Here is a 17802-nt window from a genome sequence, read left to right on the forward strand (position 1 = left end):
ATAGAGCTCTCTAGAAATGGATAAAGGTTCAAATATGGTGACATCGCTGTAAGCCTGCACATTGAAGGAAGAATGTATAGTAATTCTTTTTTTATGTTTTTTATGTTTTGAAGGAGTGCAGGCTAGTGAAATATACAGAATAATGTCTGGAAGGTATAAACAAACTGATGGGAAGCATTACTGTCATTCCTTCCAAACTTTCATTTTAAAGTTTTAATGAAATAAAACCTATAAATAAACTCCATTTATTTTTTTAGCAGATAACCATGCCAACTACAGTGGTCATAAAGATTTACTTAAAGTGTAGGTACAAAGGAAACAATATACTGTACTTACTATGAAATAACTGGTAATGCTGGTGAAAAAAGTTAAATACAAATGCCACACAAAAAGACATACTCTATGTGTGTGAATACAAGCAACAAAATAAACTAAAATAAATAAGATAAATATAGAATAATTACATTTATGTGTCACTTTTCATCACAAAGGATCTCAAAGCTTTCAGTTTAGAAGGTGACCCACTTCAGTCACCAAAGAAGAGTGGCACCTGTTTTGGTGACATGCAGCAGCCATTACGTGCCAGTACTGAACATCGAGAAGAAATGAGAAATTGCTTCACCAGTTGGGCTACTGGGGAAACTTGATATAGGATAGACTCCAAGTTCAAAGTGGTGTTTAGCCACTTTAGCCATTACGGCACTCCTCTTATAAACAGTGCCATGATTTCTTTAACTGCCAAGCAGTCAGGACCTTAGTATAAAGGACAGTAACTCCAAAAGCACACTGTCCTTGGTCACTATATTGGAGCATTGGTTTGAAAATTGTGGTCCAGAGGGAGCGGCCACAGGTTCTGTTTTAACAAATAGGGAGGTTTCATTGACTTGTTGCTGAAAGGACTGAGTTTCTGTGTGTAGTTCATTCCACCCCTGAAGAGTAAGTGTGGAGAATGGATATTCTCTGGAAATAGAAAAATGGACAAAGACTACAGAGAGTTTGGGAGAAGAGGAGGAACAGAGGGGGTGTAGGAGAGAGATAAGAGACAAGGAGCAGAGTGGTTAAGACAGTTAGATAGAAGAGTCTGGTGTTTAATGAAGGTGCTGACAATCTAAACAACACAACCCATACTTCAGCCCTCTTATTATATTATTGTACAAAGACTGATGCTTTTATTGGATGTGACCAATGTGTGCTCATCAAAGTGTCAGTCCAAATTGTCTTTGAAAGAAAGTGATATGCCCTGACAAAACTTGAAGAGAAAATACATAGAGTAGAGAGCTTAGATAGTTTGAGTATGAATTTGATGATGTCTACAGATAATTTCCTGTCCACTCTCATGGTAACTGTTTTGTAGCTGGAAAACCTATTTTCCACTTTGATGTTTGGTGTGATTGCTCTAGTAAAGGTTTACTGTGATATGCCATGGTAAAAGCAGAAAAAATTAAAAAGACACTAGATTAATGAAAAAAGCATCATAAAGCTTAAATGGTATGTAAAAGTAATGTAAAATAATAAAACAACAGTTTACACAGAGAAAAATACATAACATTCTTCTTATTCAACTATAGACAAAGTGCTCTTTGTAATATGTAGAGTGTAGGCAGCCAAAACAAAATGGAAGAATATAAAGTTAAAATGAGAGTAGGTCATTGGACCTACAGTACGTAGCCCATTCGGTATTTAGGTGCTATTGTCCATTCAACTCATTGTGTAAAGAAGTGCCTCATTTTCTCATTATTAAATGCATATTCTATTAGCTTACAATTGTGTCCTGTGCCTTGTAGTCTTCTCTGTTGAAAACTGAAATGGTCGTTAAGAGCTGGTGATCAAAATTGTACACAAACTTTTAAACTCTTACACGTCCATTTTACAACTTCAGCATAACATTCCTTAATTCAAAATCTATGCTTTTCAAAATGGATTCTAACATTTTGTTTGTATATTCACTTCTTCCCACATTTACTAGAAGTACTGTAAATGAGATGTTAATTTAAACACTAGTTTCTTTTCATAAGCAGTCTCTTCAACCTCTGTGTTGCCCATTTTGTATTTGTTGTTTGTATTTCTACTAACTGCATGCAATATCCTGTAGTTGTGTGCAATAAAACTCATCTGTCAGATGTTTGCACTATATTAAACTTTATTTGCTGCTTCTGTTAGTGTTTGCTAATCCTCCTGTTTTGGAATCATTAGATTGGCATTGCAAGGCTTACTCACTGATTATATTCCAGATCATTGATTTAAAATAGGAACAGTGTACCAGTACAGATACCAGTGACTTCCATAATGTACATCCATCATTTCTTCAGTGACTACTTCTTTCAATTCAGTCTCATGGGGGAGCTGGAGCATATCCAGTTAGCAATGGGTATGTGGTGGAATGCATCCTGGATGGCACACACAGACAAATACTGTAAATGCACATACTCCCACCAGGGTCAATATAATTATTGTATGTAATTTAATTAATTTAAGTAATTTATGTATGTCTTCGGATTGGTGTGTAGAAACTGGAGCATCCAGAGGAAACCCATGTTAACATTGGGAGATCAAACAAACTCCATGCAGATACCACCCCAGGTCCAGAATTTAAACCAGGGCCCCCATGCTCCAAGGCAGTGATGCTAACCATTGTGTCCTTACCAAAATATATTTATATTTCAAGTATAAAAAATATCATTTTAATTCATAACATGTTTTGATTGGTTAATGATGATGATGTTATCCGGTCAGTCGGATCCGACTCTCTGCGATTCTATAGGCCATCTCTCGCCACGCTTTCTGGTCTTGGACTTTCCCTTTCAGCTGTTCTATACCTAAGCCAGTGTCCGTTTTGATGGCGTCGAGTCACTGCATTCTTTGTTCTTTGTTCTTTGTCCTAGTCTTCTTGTTCCACTGACCATTCCAAGCATCATTGCTTTCTCCAATGAATCTGATCGCATCACGTGACCAACATAAGTGAGCCGGAGTCTGGTGACCTTTCCCTCAAGCGAAATTTCTGGCTTGATGCGCTCCAGAACCTCTTTATTGGTGACCCTTGCTGTCCATGGTATCCGTAACAGTCTTCTCCAGCACCATAGCTCGAAAGAATCCATCCTCTTTCGGTCAGCTTTTTCAGGGTCCAGCTTTCACACCCATACATTGATATGGGGAACACAATAGCATGGACCATTTTGCATTTGGTTGTGAGGCTGATGTCTTTGCTTTTCCAGATTTGGTGCATGCTCAGCATCGCACTACGGCCTAATGCAATTCGTCGCCTGATTTCAGGGCCGCAGTCTCCAGTTCTGTCAATCATGGATCCCAGGAAACAGAAAACCTTGACGCATTCGATCTCTTCACTATTGATGGTTATTTTGACTGCTCCATTTCCAGCTGTTGTCATGATCTTCGTCTTTTTTTATGTTGAGGTGGAGACCCATCTTTTCGCTTTCCTTTTTGATTCTTAATATGAGATATTTCAGGCCATCTTCCGTTTCCGCCAGTAATATTGTATCATCAGCGTAGCCGAGATTATTAATATTTCTGCCTCCAATCTTCACACCGATTTCCAATTCTTCCAGATCTGATTTCCTCATGATAATTTCTGCGAAAAGATTGAAAAGAAAAGGGGACAGAATATAGCCTTGTCACACACCTTTCTCGATTTTGAACCACTCGGTGTCTCCATGTTGTGTTCGAACAGTTGCTTCTTGGTCTTTATAAAAGGATCTTATCAGCTGGATCAAGTGTGCTGGCACTCCCAGTTCTTGCAGGGCCTTCCATAGCTTATCGTGTTTGATGCGGTCGAATGCCTTACTGTAATCAATGAAGCAAATGTAGATGTTTTTCTGATATTCATGACATTTCTCCATAATCCACCGCAGATTTGTGATATGGTCACTGGTACCACAACCTCGTTTGAATCCAGCATGCGAGTCAGGTAGTTCTGCTTCAATGATTGGGCGCAGACTCTGCTCTATGATCTTCAGAAGGATTTTGCTCGCATGACGAATCAGGGCTATTGTACGGTAGTTGCAACAGTCCCTTGTGTCATCTTTCTTAGGCAGTGGGATGAATACTGATCTCTTCCAATCCTTTGGCCACCTGCTGGGTTCCCAGATCTTTTGGCAGATCGCTTTGATAGCCACTGGTGGAACAGGCCTCAACATTTCTTCTGGGATGCAGTCAATACTAGGTGCCTTGTTGTTTGGTAAGTGCTTCAGCGCCCGACTTCCTCATCCAAAATAGCTGGCTCCATTTCCACTGGGTCGTCGTGGGGTGTCTCAGGGTCGCTAGTGCTTGCATACAACTCTTCCGTGTATTCTCGCCATCTGCTTCTGATGCATTGCTGGCCAGTCAGGACCTTCCTAGCCTCATCTTGGTCCCCAGCGGCTTTGGCTGCTCTGCTTTGATCGGCGACTTTGATGGATTCTTGTCTTTGATTGCTCCTTTGCGGGCAGTGAAAGAAGTTCGAATTTTCTTGACTTGTGCAAAGAGATTTCTGGTGTGACCAGTCCTCCTCCATTTGCTTGCATCGCTGATCCCAGTATGCTTCTTTGTCCTTCCTTGCTGCCCTTTGAAATTCCGCGTTTAGCCTCCTAGCCTCATCTTGGTCCCCAGCGGCTTTGGCTGCTCTGCTTTGATCGGCGACTTTGATGGATTCTGCCGACAGCCACTTGCTCCTTTTCTCTAGTTTCTTGTATGGTATGTGTTCCTGCTGATGGAGCATTCATTTTGATGTTGCAGAATTTCACCTTAATGGTGGTTACAAGCAGTTCATGGTCAGAACCGCAGTCAGCACTGTGGAAAGTTTTGATGGTGAGGACTGAACTTTTCCAGCATTGACTGCAAAGAATGTAATCTATCTGATTGCGATGCTGTCCATTTGGGGCTTTCCAGGTGTACAGACAGTGTTTTGGTTGCATGAACCGTGTATTTGAAACCCTGAAATGGTTTTCATGACAGAATTTTACCAAACTATCACCAGCTTCGTTCCTTTCGCCCTATCCACACCGGCCTATGATGTTCGCCGCTTCCTGACTGCCGACCTTTGCATTGAAATCACCCATGATATAAATGATATCCTTTTTGGGCACTTGTTCCAGTGCTTCCTCAATTTTGGTATAAAAACGTTCGCTTTCATCTTCTGGAGCATCTGTTGTTGGAGCATAGACTTGTAAAACCGTGACATTTAGCGGTTTTCCACTGATACGGATGGCCACTATGCGGTCGCTGATGATAGTGTAGCTCTTGACTGCATGGGCTATGTTCTTGTGTGCTATGAGAGCCACTCCATTTCTTCTAAGTTCTTGATGCCCAGAATAATACACTGAAAAGTCGTCCAATTGGAAGTGGCCGTTATTTTTCCAGTGTAATTCACTGATTCCAAGCAAATCTATGTTGAGTCTGATCATTTCTCGCTTGATGATGTCCAGTTTCCCTTGACTCATTCCGCGGACGTTCCATGTTGAGATCTTGTGTGTTTTCATGCAGCGCAGATTCTTTCTTTCATCGCAGGCAGCATCAGCATCTGGGCTTCCCGAAGGATTTCCCCCATTTGCGTCATAAAATCCCGGATTACTCGCAAATGATCCTTGCTCTTCCCCAGTCGCTTTTTGGATACCTGCTGGCCTGGGGGGTCTACCATTGGGTACCATATTTGAAACATGTGAGAGATTTTCCATGAATTTTCATGGCGATGGTTTTCTAGGGTAGGTTGCCAGGTCTTTCCCCATCCCTCCCCATTTGTCCAGGCTTGGGACCGGCATGCAGGAGTAACCCTGAATGTCGATTGGTTTATACTTTAAGCATATACCCACTTTGGTAAAGTTAAAGTTGACACAATGCCTTTTAATTGTGTCTTTGGTGAATAAAAGAAAAAAAGAGTGACATTTTACATCACTTTAACACAAGGTATAATGCAATATTTCATCTGGAAATTATTTGGCCAAGGATCTGTGCCCGTGGCTAGAAGGTCGCCGGTTCAAATCCTGCAGCTGCCAGAGGAATCCTACTCCGTTGGGCCCCTGAGCAAGTCTCTTAACCCCACCTGCTCCAGGGGCGCCATATAAATGGCTGATCCTGTGCTCTGATCGTACGCTTCTCTCTCTGTCTGTGTGTCTCATGAAGAGCAAGCTGGGGTATGCAAAAAGACAAATTCCTAATGCAAAAAATTGTGTATTGCAAATAAAGTGATCTTATCTTAAAAGAGCTTCAAATCATTAGTTTTTTTAAACATATTATATCAAAAAGATATAAGTAGTAAAAACTACACAAGTAAATTAATTTATAATTCAAATTATTAGTGAAATTAGATTTAAAAATAGGAGCTACTAAGTTCATAGTCTAATGTGGGTTTTGAAATTAGATAAACTTGTATCAGAGTAATTGGTATAATAGTCACTTTTTTTTTCATCCACGTACTACACAACACCCTTCACTAAGTTTCTAAGCAATCCCAATCTGTTCTATTGTAAGGCACATATATAAATTATAAAATTGCCATTAGTCATTACAACATTCAGATGTATAGTATATTGTGCATTGTATTAAGTTGATTTTAACAGCTGATCCCCTGCTGCTCCTGAGCTGAAATATTATTAGCATTTTTTTATTATATAAGAGTCTCCTGGTATCCAAGGTACCAGTAATATCCACAGTTTGAAAATACAAAAACTATATAACACTTAAAAAATTATAATTGCATTTTTAAAATCTGTCTTATATTGTTGCACATTTTCTATAAAGAAAGAAAGCAAAAAATTATATATTTGTTTACAGTGGTAGAAGTATAAATAAAGTTTATATAAATCAATTCCTCATTAGTAGTGGAATTAAGATGACATATCCCCACAATTCAAATACCCTCAATACCCTTAACAATTACAAAACAAGATTTAGACCAAACATTTTGCAATTCTTTGACATATTGAGCTTTCAAGATCAAATGTATTATGAAAAGTTTGATGAAAAAGCTGAATGTATTTCATTGTCAAGAGCTCAAATAGCTAATTACATTTACTTTGGATTTTGCAGTTCAAGGAAATGACATGCTGTTGTTAAGCAACGCCAAGGACATGCTTGTTCATCAGCTCAGAGGTGCTTTAATTGTTTGAGTTTATACGAGAAAAATGGTGAGATAAAAAATTCCAATGCACATACATTCTTCAAAAAAATCTAATTGTTGAAATTTTGAGTTTTTCCTTCATAGTGTTTTTTCCTCCATGCAAAAGACCACCCACACTAGAAGCTAGGGCATTGTGTGCTTGGTCACCCATTGAAGACTGAATGGATTACTTTTGTCTGCTCTAATTAACTGCAAAAATGTTACTGAAAAATAATAAAGATTTGTTTTTGCTGATTGTTGATTTTACTGCTGCTATTCCATTTAATAGTTATAAATACTAATCTCTATTCTAATTAATGACACGGAATTCTCTTAAATGTTGCATGAGGATTTACATTTAATTCACTTTTAGACACCTGTTTGTGTTACATACAGTATTAATGATGGCAGTTTTCATATCAGAACAAACCTAAATAGCCCATAAAAGGCCCCAACCCAGCCGTTTTTCACAACTATTTGATGTTTGATCTTGCAAGCATGGAACATGATGCTTTGAATATTAATGACACCCTGCTAGTAATCACATTTTAATTAAAGCTTTATTGAATCATTCATAGGTCTCCTTCAAGTCTTTTCTGAAAATGCAGAGATTTTTTTTTTCTTGCTTTGTTAACGTTTCAAATTTTATCATTTTATTCTAGTTTAAAAAAATATTTTATTGGATATTTTATTGCTGATAGATGTAATTATAGATTCACAGTCCAGGAGCACCGCCCGTAGCTACTCAACATTCCTGCTAGGGTAACATGTTGGCTTAGTACTTACTGCAGCACTGCTGCCTCACAGCTCTTGGGTCCTGCGTTTGATCTGAGGCTGTGACACTTAGTGTGAAGTTGCTTGTTCTCATTGTGTTGCTTGGTTTTCTGTAGTTTTTTCTATTTCTGATCAGTTGTTCTAAATTATTCGCCTTGGCCCTGTGATGGACAGGTGTCATAGAGGTAACCCATGCTCTGAGTTCTGTCTTATGCCTTATACTTCCAAGATGGCTTCATTTCGCAGCTTTCTGAAAATGGCTGAATGGACATTTTCAACAAAGCTTTACACTTTCAAATGATGAAGAAAACATTGTCATTTGATATAATAATTAAGTCATTGGTACAGTGATAAAAACAAACTTTGTGTCTCCATCTCTTGATCTCCAGTAAGGTCCAACATAATGTGCACAAATACCCTCAAATGCACACATTTAATTTTTACTTGTATCATTTGTATTGAATTTTGTATTATTTCACTACTATTGAATTGCAGTGTCCTGTCCTTTGTCCTATTTGTTTTTATGTCCTCTATATTGTGTAAGGTTACTGACCCTGACTTTGTTTGGGCAGAAATATAATCTTTCAATTAACATTAAGGGAAAACTTAGATGGGACATGAAAAATACAAGTTTATATGCTAGCACTCATGCTTTGAGAATTTTCTTTATAAATAATCTCAGAAGATTTATGACTTCAAAGAAAGGTCCTGGAAATAACACAGGTGAGTTCAACATACAGTACAGTAGCTATTTATTTTGGCAACACACTGTAAAACAGTTCCTATGCACTATTTAAAATAGGCAAACAGAAAGTTGAAATGATTGAAAATTACTCTATAAAATGCTGACTTTAACTGACTTTAATTCTAACTTTAATATTTTGGACACATTTTCTTTTTTTGATAGGTTCAGAAAAGATGGTGGCTTTCTTGGGAATGACCTGCTGTTCTCAGTCATCTGGTCAACTGATCAGGTCAGGATTTAAATACAGGTAGCAGAAGCTTTCACTTGGCCTTTAACTTCTTCCATTCAGGAGAATGCTGGGCTTCTGTTTTGTTTTCTTGCAGTTTAAATAAAGGAGCACTACATTACAGCTGCAATTGTGTGTCTTCCCTAAGACACATCATTCAAAATGGTTCCAACTCCTGGATATACAGTATGTATAGCATTGACATTAAGAAAGAAACATCTTGTCGGAACATGTTGCCATTGTCAGGAATGTTGATTACTACAAGCTTTACCACTTGAAATTCGAATTGAGTCTATAAAGTCAGGAGCATTGTGAAGAAAGTGCAACAGAGATATATTTTTTTTCTTAGACAGCTGAATAAGTTTGGTGTCGACCTGGTTATTATGACCTTTTCTACTGAGCCACTTTCTTTTGACAATGTGCCTTGGAAGTGTATTAAAAGTGATACATGTCTTCTAGAGAATGTTATTAAGATGGCCCTTAAGAACATAGGCTGTGATATGTCATGTCTTGCAACACTGTTTAATGAATTAACCACCAGGAAGGCTAATTCTATTGGTGTCTCTCCTAACCTTCCATTTGTTCTGCTTCATCCATCTGGCAAATGCTACAGATCTATTAAACAAATTGCCAGCCATTTCAGGAACAGTTTTTTAGCCTACAGCTTCATGGCCTTTGCCATGCTAGGGCTAATTTGATTCTGTTTGTTGCAGCCTGTAAGTACGCATAATGCATTTTTATGTATACAATAATGTGATCTTTGTGCACAAGGGTAATACTGACTAAAGTGGTTGTCTACAATATCACAGTGAATGTCTTGTGCATTCTGTGTGATTTGCAAATACAATATCTTTATCTGTGCTACAAATCAATCAATCAATCAATTGAGAGACTACATTTGTCCATGGTTGTAGCAATGATTTACAGTATAACTGAATGGATGATTTGTGATCACTGAAAACAAAATGAGGAAGATGACAATGTTAAATCCTGAAGTCACATGTCACAGCTTGGTGAGAGTGGGTGTGGGGTACAGAGACTGTGGTGACTTTGAATTTGTATAGAAAAGCGAGTAGCTTTTTTTTATACCAAAAAAGCAGGTTTGGAAGGGGCTAGATACTATAAGCCTCAGTCAGTCAAAATGGGAGAAGTGGCAGAGAAACATTTGGGGACACAAGAACTACACCACTGGACACAAAGGACTTAGACACCAGTGTGGGACTCTACGGAGAACAGTAGAAGAAAGCTCCAACATCGTATTCTTCCCCCCTACCCTGTTTCCTATGAGTCTAGTATAAGGGAAGGAGCATAACTGACCACATTGTACAGTTTGAATGGCAGGGACTGAAGAGGAAGGCTAAGACCATCAAAAAGCTACATTGACTTTCTTCTCTGTGGCAGAAGAAGGAATGTGGAAGAATGTCTAATAACCAACTAGAGGTCTTTTTGAAGAACAGCAATGCTGTTCTCCAGCATTTTCATGTGGGTTCATATATTTCTGGGAGTGCATGTGTCCCTTGCAGGTACTTTGTATGTGTTTTCAGGTAGACAGTGTAAGTGTCGTAATTTCTAGAGAACAAATCGGCACTGGAAGTGCTGGGAGATCTAAAAACTAAAAACAATTGTTAGGCGAAATAGTTTTCCAGAAAGCTTAGTTTCCTGCAGATTGGAGTGACTCAACATACTCAATTAGTAACACACACACTTCATAGATCTTTTCAAGTCAACTCTGTTTTCTAATTTTTGTAGTCATCATGTTATCAGACAGATTAGTACTATAAGTATAATTGGTGCCTGTTGTTTGCATTTGATATGTATACATTTATAGTTAGAAGTGATCTTGGTAATCATTTTATCTCTTTAAAATGAAGAAACACCACATAATGTTTTTTGTATTTATTTTGCAGCCCACAAGCTGAGGCAGCTCCCCACTCATTTCTTTTTTTAAAATTTCTTGCAGTTAATTTCATTTGTATCAAAAGTCTTTTTCAAGTAAATACTCAGACAATATTAATAATCTTTTCTGATGTTTCTATTCCCATTTGAAAACAACCCTATGATATATCAGCCTAAAACCAAAAGGCTGAAAATAAGATTGATTTTTGTTTTTGATCAATTTAGTTAACCTACCATTGTAAACATGTAAAGAAAATGCTCTGTAATATTTAATCTTTTTATTCCATAACTTGTGAGTGTAATTAAAAAATAATACAGTCTTAAAAGCCCACCAGTTCTTTGATTTTAGAAAACCTAGTGAGAACAGATGGGCATAGAAAGGCAGATGTCCATAAAGCTGAACTGTCAACCTCCAGAAAGCTCATATATACATTTATAAGAGTTAGGTGGGGGCATTAGTATAGTTGGTGGTTCTTCTAGATTTAAAACCTTCCTCCTCATGAAAGTATATTTGGTGGTCTGCATGAACCTGATTTCTTTTTTAACAATCACATATAGAAAAGGCTTGTTTGTAGTTTCTTATTCACAGCAAAGATTGGTTTTCTTATTCTCTCCTTGAAGTTGTTCCTTTAGAATATGGGTCATTTGGCTTTATGATGAACCTTGGAATTACAAAATATACCTGGCTTGAACACAGACATAGGAAAGTGGACAGAACGTTTGTCATATATTGCAGATATCTTGTTGCGTCAACCAACACCCTAAAACAGTGTTACAAACAACATCATATCTGTTTTCAGTAACGCTGCAATATAGCAAATGGAGCTGCTGCTCAATCCAAACAAATGCTAGCACCAAGCACACCCTTTCTATCAAAACCTTTAATCACATCCATGTTAGAATGTGCATTTCTATCTACCTCTACAATAATTTACTAATTACATAATTAACACCCAGTGCTAATTTACACTGATTACAGGATTTTTTTGTTTTGCTTTTGCCTGCAAAAGCTTTTTTACCTGCTTGTGATGGTAACTGCAGTACCGTCTTTGGTAACATGGACAAAGTGTTCACACCCACCTGCCATAATGTACAATCATGTAATAAACATTTTACCTACTGTTCAAAACTCAATACTAGTAGTAATTAATTTTTATAATGTTAAAAATAAAAGCTCACTTCCCAGTTCATTGTTTCATTGCATTGTCACTGATCAGACCTTAAAAAAAGCTCTGTAGAACATTTGGGACATTTCTCCAAAGGACGTCCCTTATAAAACGCGAGACACAACTCAAGCTTTATTTTATAGTGTCAGCTAGCCTTTCTGTCTTCTAAGGGCCCCAACCTCCAGCACACAGGTCAATGTTCCCTTGTAACAGTGCTGGTTTTTTAAACAAAGACCTTAAAAACAAAATATGTTTCACCACAATTGTCACGACCACCAACCGGCCCAGACCGGCTCCCAAGAGAACTAATCAGTACCAGCAGCAGGGCGATAATTACAAACGCCGCCGCATGTGTTAATTTAACATCAGACACCCTACCGTGCGGCAGGCTGCACTATTTAAGCCTCTCCAACCCACATATTGCTGCTCGGTATTGAGTAAACTCCTTGTGAGCTCTACCCAGTGTTTTCTATGCCCTTTGTCTTCCTGGATTATCGATTACCCTTTTTGCCTTCGGTCTATGGATTTCGCCTTGCGACTCGGATTGTTTGCCACCTGTGTCTCCCGGATTTCTACCTACCTTCCTCCTTTTGACTATGATATTGCCGCACGACTTGGATTGTTTGCCACTCGAGTTTGACCTGGTTTTTGACCTTCCTTTCTCCCTCTGACTACGAACTTGCTACTTGCTTCAAATTGTTTGTGGCCGTGCTTCCCACCTACTCCTGCATCTGCACAGGAGCCCTATCTCCTCTTCGGAGTATCCTTACAACAATGTTTTACTAGACAAACATAAATGGTTTAAATTAATTATTAATTACTGAGAAAAGGTGATATGTACCTTGCCAGCCTTTACACATGGCTCATCCATCATTTTTTAAACGTGTCACCTATTCTAAAATGTTACCTTATTTTCTATAAAAAATGGAAGTGAGTTCAGTAACCATACTCCCCAGCATTCATGAGTTCAGTGGGTCCATGCGAAAAATAAGGTCTTAGAATTTATACTTTTTTTTTTACAAAGACAGCATAATTCTTAATAATAATTCAGTTTTTAAAGAATGACACATCATGTACTTTCCATATATAAATGTACCATGATGCTATTTTCAGAGGTTCATGATGCATGATTTTCAGTTAATGCAAACACAAATTAACCATTCATAGCATATAAATTACAATTTTTTTGACTGCATTACTAATTAAAAGAGAAAGGTGGACATTTCTCTTGCTCTTGTTAAGGAATTAATTTAAAATAAATTACAACCTGGTAGCAGAGTAATAGCAAACATCAAAGCAACACAGTTTCTCTCTCCCTTGGAATTTGGAAAAGGTTAACCAGATTTCAGTATAATGTACATTACATTTCACCACACGTCAGTAACACATTTAATCCAAAAAAGTCAGAGATTTAATTCAAACATACAGCACTATAACAAAAGCTAACATTTGGCTGACTCATTTTTGTACAGACATGGAAGGTCTGATGCACAGATTAAAATTTCTGTTCAATTACACTTGGATGATTCTGATTGTTGCTTTCTGAAATACTTTGGTATCACTTTGGGGAAGCTAAATCAAAATGTTTTGTTGATTTTGGACGATTGAATAAAAACATACTGTACATTTGGAATGTGGTCCAACCCTAAACTCGACCAAACTGATTCTAACTTTAAGACTTGCAAGGTTCAGTTCAGTTCAAGTCCCTATCTGTGGTAAGGATCTGTACCTGTGGCTGGAAGGTTTTTCCGGTTTCTATCCCATGGCCGGCAGAGGAATCCTACTCCATTGGCCCTTAACCCCACATCCTCCAGGGGCACCATATTAATGGCTGACCCTGCGCTCTGACCCCAAGGTTCTCTCTCTGTCTGTGTGTCTCATGGAGAGCAAGTTGGGGTATGCGAAAAGACAAATTCCTAATGCAAGAAATTGTACAGTATATGGCCAATAAAATGATCTTATCTTTGCACTTGCAAGAGCTCTCTGGCTTATCCCTCATAAAACAGGCTTTTCATAGCCCTATTCTAGGTTGTTGTTCTTTCAGGCTGCTGAGTTAAATCATCTTAGTTAAAATTACTCTGTCATAATTAGGGTATATTACAGGTTATGTAGTTTTGAATACATCAATTTCAACCACAGATTAAGCCTTATTAGTTTGTTGTCAGCACAGTTATTTTTACAGACCTGCTGGTATTCATTTGAGTTGAAGCAAACCTTGTCCCCATGACATTCTTAGCTGTCCTTGACTACTGTAATAATCTTAAATTACTAAAGGGGACCCAACTTTATTATGGGTCCCAACATTACAAGTATGAAGCCTCCTACCTCACTATAAATAAAAATATATTGTAGGAAGAGCATTAATTTGAATGAGTGTGTAATTTTTTAAGTACCCAATGCATTTCCAGAAAAACAAATCTTAATTGTGTCAGTTCCCAATAATTTAATAATATTATTTCATATTTACTCATAGATAACAATTGTAAATAATATTACATGTAATAGTTCAAATGAAATTATTAATTAAACAGAAAATACTTACAGTAAGTACTCAAGGTCTGAAATATGTTTTATTTCCATTGTAGTACGAAATACTAAAACCCTTAAATATCCAAGAAAATAATGTTTGATACTTTTCTGAGTTTACATGTAATTTCCATGTTTTCATGTTTTCTACAGGTTTTCTCTTTATTTCCCAGTACCCAAAGACAAGCAGGTACGTTAAGTGACTTCTCAAATTATCCCAAGAGGAAAGGAAGCTGGTCACCCCATCCCATTAATCCCTACTGTCACAAATGGCTCTGCTTAGTGCTCTTATTCCAGTAATGGATTTTTAAGATGCAATCACATGAAAAGATACATAATTAGGATGTTACATTGATTCCTACAAAATTTAATAGTGTAAATCTATGCCATTAATTTAGCTCTACTCAGCTTTGTCTCCTTCATATACAGAATTTGTGGGTTAGCCATTTGCTTTTTATACATCTCTTTGAGACATTGAAAATGACTTACATTTTAAAACTATCATTGTTTGTAAAAAAATCTTTCTGTGAGCAGTAATCTTGTGATCATTATAAATAAATTGCAGAAAACGTTTTCTTTGGTACATTATATATGCATGCTTATTAAGCCAGAATATTTTAACTTTGATTAATTTACCAAAAAATAGATCGTCAAGAAAATAGCTTGACTCATATTTATACTGTCAAACCTAATTTTACTAATAAGTTTGTTGTAGGCGTTAATTTAGGGATATTATCAATACAGCCTGGTATTCTCCAGTGATCTATCTCAAGCAGCTTGTTATTTCTTTTCTGTTTTTATTAATGATATGTCAAAAATCTGTACCCAGTGGAGTATAATACTTTATGTGGGTGATGCAGTAATATTGACTCTGTGTCTGTATTGGGAATCCTTACTAAACAATACTCTTCAAACAGTACAACTTTGTTTTTTACTTGTTCTTCAATCACTAGGTCCTTTTTTAATTGTACTGTAAATACAGCTGGTGTGAATAATAGCAGTTGTTAGATCAACAATAAATGAAGACACTTTTATATTTCCTTCTCAGTGTGGTCAATTGTACAATGATATAAAAGTATTTTTAGTGTATTTAGTTTAGTATTTTAGTGTGTATACACATAAAATATTTATATAGCTGTTAGATGTATAGTATTTCACTTTCTGCATAAACCTCTGCATCAAATTCTTTGTTTATTTTGGAAAAGATTTTAAATGTTCCTTTTAACTATATTTTGCTATTATTATTGTTCTAATGGAAAATGAAATGCTGATAGTTTGTAGCTTGTCCAAACTGAGCGCCACTAGTTCAGTAGTAAAATGCACACCACCTGAACAGTCCTAGGTTTTATTCTCTGTCAATGCACATTTTATTTTCAACAAATCAAGACTATTTCTCTAATAAAATATAATAAATTACAGTTCAAGTACACTAGGTAGGTACGTCAGTGTAGGCATCCTCTCACGAGGCACCAATAAATGTAGGGGTTTGTGCATTTAAAATATCTTAATGGTGTCAATTTTATATTCATATTTACTTATTGATAAAAATTGTAATACTACTGTATTACATGTAGTGCTTTAAAACTATATTCACTTTTTATTTTGTACATATTACAGTATGTTAAATATGAAAATAATACGAATAATAAATTAATAACATGTATGAACACAAATGAGTTAGCAAATGTGACGACTGTCACAATTAAATCACATTAAAGCCACTACGTATAGTACATTTTTATTATTTGTCATCTTGAATAACGAAGTGGAATTGAACAGATAATAAACAGCAAATATTGAAGATTAGCGATGACTAATCTTAAATGTTTGATTTGATCTCCCTCCTCCCCCTTCTCTCCCCCTTTTGTGGATGATAAGGCTGGGATTCTCTGCAGAGTGAGAACTGTAAAAAGTTGAGGAGGGAGTGAAACAGACAAATGTATGAAATATATTTTACCTGACCATCATGTCCTTAAGGATGAATATTCATGTGCAGAATTATACAGTTTAACATTGAACAGGATTAGCTATAAATGGTACATTTAAAAGCAGTAAAAACAGTGGGATCTAGTGGTAAACTAATTACTACTTAAGCAAAGTAATGACAAAATAAGTAATGAAAGTTATCAAGTTAGAGAATTCCATGAGGTAATATCCACAGATATCAATACATCAACAAATATAGCTATTCTTGCAGACTGCCTTTCTCTAGATAAAGTTATTTACAGTTAATATTAATATTTCCCCTCAGCAGGCAGTAACTACTACTTCACTTCACCTGGTAGGGTATACAGGTTAATATTAATCTGAGGGGAGGTGGAAATTAAAACAGACAGATTGCTCACAGATGATGTATTAGCTTAGGAACTTCAGTTCCCACAAACCCACTGAGCATCTACTGTACGTCATGTGTCATGTGTACGTCATGTGTCCCTGTACTAACTGGCTGTGGTGATGTCTTCCAAGTTCCACCCAGTGCTAGTACTTATCTGTTAGGTGGTATCCCTATTCCATGTGACTTGAAGATGTGTTAAACAGACTTACTATAAATTACAAAAATAAATAATTTTCTGCATGCACCAATTTACAACACTTAACATCCAATATTGGAACCATGAGGCTGGAGTCTCAAATCTCAATACAGTGTCTTATTAATGACAATCATACTGCTAAATTAGTGAGTTTGTCTTGGTTGATATACATTGCTTGAGCATTTCCAAATCCATTACTAATGGAATTTTTTTGCCTTTTTTGCCTGATAATATTTTATGCACCACAAAGTAGTGCAGTCCTGCATCAAATTTTTTGAAAACATAAAAAGATGTTTGGAATTACTATGTGGTGTAACATGATATGTTCTTTCCGTTATGGCGAGCATTATGGCTGGCTCATCTGTATGGTTGTGGAAATAAATCTGAATATGCATGGAAATACACCGAATTCTCAAACTAAGATAATAAAAGGTAAAATGCAATTACTGTTTTCTCCCTTGTGTATGTGCAGCATGGGACCAGTTTTTGGACATGAAGTTGAACCCATGGCTTTATGTGACAAATACAAATAAATTACATAATGTACTTATTACAATAACAATACTATGAAATGTCAATATTATTTCTGAACTACTAATTTATCACTAACTGATAACCTTTTGACCATAATGATCCAGACTTATAGCCAACAACTGTTTATCATGGTGTTGTATAGTTGAGATGGACTTCAAAACAAAACAGTAAGAATTGGTTACTATCAAATACCCTGTAATCCCCAGTGAGAAAGGCTGCACAAGATCAGAATTGAGCTGAGCTAAGTTATCAGAAGGTCAAGCCTACAGTTCAAATTTCCAGCACTACGGAGTTACAGGATAACTAGCGAAAAGTGG

At 36.7% G+C, this 17802-nt stretch overlaps 1 pseudogene; it reads right to left on the bottom strand.

Annotated features, from left to right (window-relative positions):
• Window positions 1-4201: 4201 nt before the first annotated feature.
• LOC148657332 (protein CFDP2-like) lies at window positions 4202-5639 on the bottom strand (annotated as a pseudogene).
• Window positions 5640-17802: the final 12163 nt, after the last annotated feature.

The sequence above is a fragment of the Lepisosteus platostomus genome, chromosome 8 (assembly GCF_059453375.1).
Source record: "Lepisosteus platostomus isolate fLepPlt1 chromosome 8, fLepPlt1.hap1, whole genome shotgun sequence".
Taxonomy (NCBI): Eukaryota; Metazoa; Chordata; class Actinopteri; order Semionotiformes; family Lepisosteidae; genus Lepisosteus; species Lepisosteus platostomus.